General features: G+C 40.9%; 1 protein-coding gene across 1 annotated transcript in view; it reads left to right on the top strand.

Annotated features, from left to right (window-relative positions):
• Window positions 1-6,762, top strand: part of SLC45A4 (solute carrier family 45 member 4) — a 101,746-nt gene that overhangs the window by 50,054 nt on the left and 44,930 nt on the right. The window lies entirely within an intron of this gene.

Here is a 6,762-nt window from a genome sequence, read left to right as displayed (position 1 = left end):
TGGTGCATTGGCTGGCCTTTGGGCTGAACCTCCCGGTGCATTGGCTGGCCTTTGGGCTGAAACTACCGGTGCATTGGCTGGCCTTTGGGCTGAACCTCTCAGTGCATTGGCTGGCCTTTCGGCTGAATCTTCTGGTGCATTGGCTGGCCTTTTCACTGACCCTCTGATTTCTTGGGTGGCCTTTCCATTGGCCCTCCAAGTAAGTGTTTGGGGTTGATGAAGGATCTGAAACCGAATTAGGCGGGTCAACAAGCTAAAGAGTTTGGAGACCCATGTCAAAAATGATCTTTTATGCATGTTAAGATGGATTTGGACACCTGGTTACTTTTTTACATGGCTCCATTCAAGAGATCTACCCTTGCATTCTTGCCAGACAGGATGTTAATTAAAGACTAGCAACAGAGACGCAGACATAATGAAAAATCTGACAGGGGTTCTAGCAGTAAAAACCTGAAAGTGTTCCAAAGCCATCCACACTGTATATATTACAATATAAAACTAGTAGCTGTTACAGAAATTGTGCAACCAATCAGGGCTGTTGGTGTAATATTCCCATCTTGCTGATGATCTTATTTTTCACTTACTTTGCACCAGATCACTTCCATCTTTAGTCAATCAGCCTTCCGTAATAACAAGAACAACGTCACAGTTCCTAAAAGCATTTGGCACTGAGAGAACTTACATTGTTACATTTCATTGAACTCGCTTTGCTGAAGCATTCATTGGCAGTTTATGAAAATAATTATGGAAATGCCAGCATGAAATGTAAGCCTCGGGTAAAAGCTTAATTTTTTTATGAACTCATGCAGGTCTTGGCACGAACCAACTAGCTAATCTTTTAAAATTGCTTTTTTAAAGACACACTCCAGACAAAACTCTTAGTTAGACCTTGAGATGCTAATGAGGAACACTAGCCTCACTGGAACAAGCTTTATAGCCCAATTGTTTTGTTGGTCATGTTTTGTTGTCATTGTTTTGTTGGTCTACTCCTCTTAATGCATGTAGCCTGGTCAACCGAGAACCTCACATGAAATGGTCAGTGGAGTTTAAAAAATATTTACCAAAAGTAGATATAGTTTTCCCCTCATCGACATACAGAAGAATAGTTCCCTATTTGTGCCAATGGGACATGGGAGGAATAATACCCCATCAGTGGTGCTAGTGGGAGGAATAGTTCCCCAAGGCCTGATTAAAGGAGGGCAAGGGGCTGCAGTTTGGGTTGCGCTACTTTGGATGATTGTGTTATTTTTATTCTTGGACCATTTCGGGGACACCTAAATGACGGTGTCCCCGTGAACAACGCCTGCTCCATAAAGACATGGTTTGATGAGTTTGTGCTGACCACTTAAGTTCTTCAACACCAGAGACTTGACCTCAAGCTCAACCAACTCCTCTGGGATGAACTGGGCTGCTGATTGATAATGTGATGTCCAACAAACACATTTTTGGCCATATTGTCTATCTAAGGCAGCCTAATTCATTCTTGTCCCTGGATGCACTTCGCTCAGCCAAACTGGGACTTGGAAACCAATAGCTGTTTTCGGGATTTATAAGGGCATATGGCTGGCTTTAAGAAAAATATGCAAAATAATTCACAAGCATGTTTTTGTTTATTCAGATTCTTTACACGATGCCAAACACTTCATAGATCACTCTGTTCACACCATAAAAATTCTGATGTCCATCAAATTTAGCTCTTTATTAGGAAGAGGTTATTTTTAGTCCAAACCTGTTCATGTTGGACTTGAATTTGATTGTCTAAATTTGCACCTCCAGGTCACCACAAATTTGCATCTATGTCCATCTTTTCTTTTTTTCTTCAAACTAATTTTAAATATTTCCAGCAAGTAGGCTACTAAATCTAAGCTATATCTAAATCTGTGGTCCTTCTCAGAAAGGCCAACAAAAGCTCTGTTATGTGAAATTGGGATATTGAAGTATTGCAGATTAGACCACGCAAAGGTGATATTGCACACATCATTATGAACCGAAGATCTTCTGTACCATCTCATGATGAGTATGAATGCATTGACTCTGTAGGTAGATACCGATACAGCAAAACCATAGATAGAAGGCTAGGACAGCGTATTTAAAGCATGTTTCAATGTTGCCTGAATCACATTGTAAAGCTGCAATTACGTGGGAGAAGTCTGCCTCGATAAGGAACACGCTGTGCCGCAGTTTTCATCTCTGTAACCAACGCTGCCATTATCTGCACAACTGACTCTACCCTTTCTGTAGCGGCGATGTTACAACAATCATGTACAGCAGGTCACAGTGTTACTGAAGTGTTGGATTCAAAGCACACATTAATAAACCTTTTAAAGGGAACAGTAAAAAAAAGAAAATACAGGAGCTTCCCATTGGGCTTCTAGCCTACTATTGGCATGAGTTAGAAAGGAGCTAGCTTTGGAGTTTTATTCTTGATTCACTGGCTGGTGATTCACCTACCCAGATCAAACATTGAAGGCAAGAGTTCAAATTTTGTGATCTTCACTGCCTGCATGCTCGCTCCAGCTCAGCTACTTGTTTTCAAAATCCAAGGTCCTTGCATTGCAACCAAGTTACTGGCCTTGCACATTCATATGAAGAAGACTCCTATCAAGACTCCCACAACCCAAAATATATCTTGTAACGGATCAAGTTGCTTGCCAGTAGTGAAAGAAATCTTACGACAGCCGGGGCTGGGTACATTTGGTGGTGACAGCCCATTTATTTACACCTTGACTGAATCCTTGGACTTGGAGCAAGCATGCAGAGAGTTAAGTCTTAGAAGTCTTAATTTGTGTTTTGCATGCTTGTTCTGTGTCACCTGCCTAATGGATAATTAAGAAAGAAGCTTGATCTGGCAGCTATCCAATTTTTAACTTCATAGGTTTGCAAATGTAGTTCACACCCCCTTCAGCTGTCCTAAAACCTAACTGTTAGCAAAGCATTGTTAACACTTACCGGTACCTTCCAGCAGCTTCATAGACTCTTTTCCCAAGAGTGGCCAATCACAGTTTTATAAACTTTACTACCAGCAGCCAATTGCAGCTTTGAAAACCTTACTACCAGCAGCCAATCACAGCTTTTAAAACATGTTGGCAAAGTCACTGTTTGGATGGCCTTTCTTGAAAGTTTAAAAGTCCTGCAAATGTTCTGGGCCACCAGCGTTGGAACTTATGCACCTGGGCATTTATACCTGAACTGATTTTATCCCCATGCAAGTCAATGTCAATTCAAAGTGTCTTGATGCAGCTAAGGAGAAAATAAGCAGATCAGAAGCAGGCCAGAAATGCCTACAAAGGAACTCTAAACAGAATTTTTCTTGAAGCTGTTGTCAATTGAGTAGCTGATTACCCACAGCTGAAGGATTTTGTCAGTTTCCAAGATTCTACTGTAGGATAACTTTGGAGTGTTCACGGGTCCGTTGTTGCCTGCCCAAAGCATTTACAAAACAAATCAGATCAGGAGAAGCGGAATGGGGAAGCAGGTGCTCCATTTTGCAGTTAAAAATTTACAGAAAGTATGCTTGCTGTACACTTTGCAAAAATTTCTGTAAAATAGGAAATGTGTAGGACCACAAAGGTTGGCATATTGCGAATACCCATTAGCAGTGTGCCAGTGAAGCTGCAGCCTACTTAGCTCTCTGTTAGGACCGATTCGTTTTGTTTAGTTACAGCAGGATAAGAGCAAAATGGTTGGAGCCCCGCTGTCTGTAAAACGTGGTGGACAATGACTGTTAATCTGCAGTCCAGAAGGAAATCACGTGATTTGGCAGCCGTCACCCTTATATTAATAAACAGGACAATAGAGGAAGTTGTTGATTCCAGTACTCTTGTTTCATGTGTCCAGATAGTGACATCCTGACTCTGAACCAAAATACTTATTTATTCTGTATGAAAAGGAAAAATGGAAGCTGGTTTGTCATTTATCCATGAGGCTTCAAGGTTTATGGCCTATTTGTTTCTTTTTTTACCTATAGTACCCTATTGCAAGCGACTTTTTCAGATCCATAAAATCAGTGACGTCTGATAGGTTGAGTCATCTGCGTCTAATTTTTGCCAACTTCAGAGATGTCCATGGCAAATCCTCTGGTCATATTCCAAATCATCTTGGAGATGTTAAGGGTGTTATTACAGTCTTTTATAGGTTCACATTCCTTTCTTTTTCATTTTGCTTTAATAAGGGGAAATTACAGGCAAAATCTCAGGCCATCTTAAAAACGTAAAGGTAGAGTGGCACCTCTGAATTTTTTTTTTAATGTTAGATTAACTTTTAGCACTATGTGCGCCTAATGAATGGAAACGTCATTAATTAACAGACTGACGGAGTAAATATTGGATGGATTACAATAAAACAATTGTGGCGTGTGGTGGTATGGTCAACTGATGTTCAACATAGCTTCACAGATATACAAAACCCCGGGATGTTTGGTTTTTAACTGGCAGTTCTCAAAGAGTGACATCACAAGACTTTGGACACGGACCCTTCAATGTTTGCATTTAAATTGCTTGAAAGATCTCCTCCCCTATGGTTTGTGGAAAATGTGTTTTCTGGTGAATGGGCCTTTCAGCATTGTGTCCTCTGTGAATACGATTCAACTTTACTCGCCCTTCCTCTAATAACCGTAACAACAATTCTGCGCTTCCTGTGCACTGGGGCTGAGAAAAGAATATGGCATATAGAATTAGTCAGCTCTGAGTCAGGCTGTAAAGCATAGAAAGAATGGAGCTCACCTCGTCTTGGGTGGAAGTTTAGTAGCGTATTCTATTGTAGGAGATATTTTTACTTGTTCTCTACCATCGTAATGTGTTCAGGAAGCAATGTAACTCTGATACGATCAGAGAAACTTGGGACCATCCTGTCTCCTTTCGAAGGTCAGCCCACCATAATGTTATAATGTAGTTGTAGGTGGCGTATGAGTCATTTGAAGGTTCCAACGGTGGGACCTCCCAGTCATGGTTCTTCCCACCATGAGGTGTTCCCACTCCTCCTCCAGCATTTTCTGCAATATAAATACCCAGCAGGAAGAGTGGTTACACCTCTTTGTTATGGCCAGAATAGATATGTAAGTCCAGGAACCCAGGAGACCTTCCCACCGGTGTCCCATCTCCAGCACCTACCAGTAAGTCAAATACTTGTTTTACCTGACAGACCTAACTCGATTCGTTAATTAGGTCTTCAACCCAAGAGGTGAAGAATATGTTGCTGGTTTTACTATGGGATGAGAAAGTAAAAATTTCTTTACTCCAAGATCTTCAGGTTTTCTCCTCACTTGTTTTATTCGTGACAACCAGTTCCCCCCGTTCTTCTTGACCGTTTCCAACCAGTCTTGTGGTTGGCGTCCTCATGCAGTGCAGGACCATTGGCCACCAATGGTCCTTCATTGTACGTTCTTATGTACGGGAACTTGACCTTGCCCCAATGCGAAGGAGAAGGCCATCACAAGACCATGTAGACAATATGAAGGAATTATTACTCTGTTAATTTTTTTTTTTTTGTTTTTTTAATTTTTATTTAGAACTGCACACAAGTAAAATTAAGTTCACCAAGTTGAGGCATTCTCAAATACTTGTAAGAACCTGGAGCCTCCAATTTCTTTATGCCTGGAGAGGACAGAGGACCCTGGAATAGAGGGCTCATTCCAAATAAAGCTTTAATTTATTTCCAAACTGAGATTTAGGAGCTGTTTCTTTTGAATGGCAACTACCGGTAGTTCTTTACTCTTGACAGCAGGAAACTCAAAAGTACTGACCATAGACGTGGCCTAGGACCCAGGGTCCTCCATCGTGGAACAAATAATTAGTAGTAGAGGTGGTTACAGACCAGCAATACTTAAGCTGACAGGTTCAGTTTTTTGTCCTGGGAAGTTGCAGGCTGAACATGAACAAAGCAAAATTTACATCGGCCAGATGATACCTATGAAAGGGAAAATGTCATGAATCTCATTTGTGAAAGTGAATGTGTTTTTAGTATTGCAGTCACCTGTTAAAGATTGGCCTGACAAAAAAAAATAGATTGTAATCTGTTTTGGGGTGCTGGTTACTGTTGTGTTTTGCACCTTGCTGTTAGGTAACACTTATTTTGTAATTGAGTTTCACAGTTTTCATTTGCTGCACTTGGTAAACGGTCGGCATTAAATTTACTGGGAGTTATTGTTTACATTGTGATCCAAATCCATGCGTGGGAAGAATTGATTGCTTTCACAAAGGCCACCTTTGTTTTTCCTTCCTTGCCTCTCTGAAAAAAAAAACATGTTTTTTGTTATCGTTATCGCAGATTGGTAATTTGTTTTTGGTGTGTGTGTGTGTGTGTGTGTGTGTGTGTGTGTGTTTTTTTGTTTTTTTTAAACTACCATCACAAGATTCTTCTACAAAACTCATTTGTTCCATGTTGCTTGCCAGCACCCTGGAGCATCATAAGCAGAATCCTTTCTCCTTTTTTTTTCTCTCTGCATCAGGTTCTCTATCCTAATGTCTCTTCATGCCCCCCTATCTTGTTTTCTTTCACCCTTCCATCCCTCTCTTTCATTCCTATGTCACTATTGCATTTTTCCATGTTTTTTTGTCTTTTTTTCCTCTAACGCTTTCTCTCTTTTTTGCTCTCTTTTGCTTGCGTTCTCTCTCTCTTTCCTTTCCTTTATATCTCTGTCTCTCTCTCTCTCTCTCTCTCTCTCGATATCTCTTTCTCTCTCTCTCTCGATGTCTCTTTCTCTCTCCCTCGATGTCTCTCTCTTTCTCTCTCCCTCGATGTCTCTCTCTTTCTCTCTCCCTCGAT

The sequence above is a fragment of the Pyxicephalus adspersus genome, chromosome 5 (assembly GCF_032062135.1).
Source record: "Pyxicephalus adspersus chromosome 5, UCB_Pads_2.0, whole genome shotgun sequence".
In the NCBI taxonomy this organism is placed as follows: domain Eukaryota; kingdom Metazoa; phylum Chordata; class Amphibia; order Anura; family Pyxicephalidae; genus Pyxicephalus; species Pyxicephalus adspersus.
Note: the sequence above shows the minus strand (reverse complement) of the source record. Positions and strands in the feature narration are given on the sequence as shown.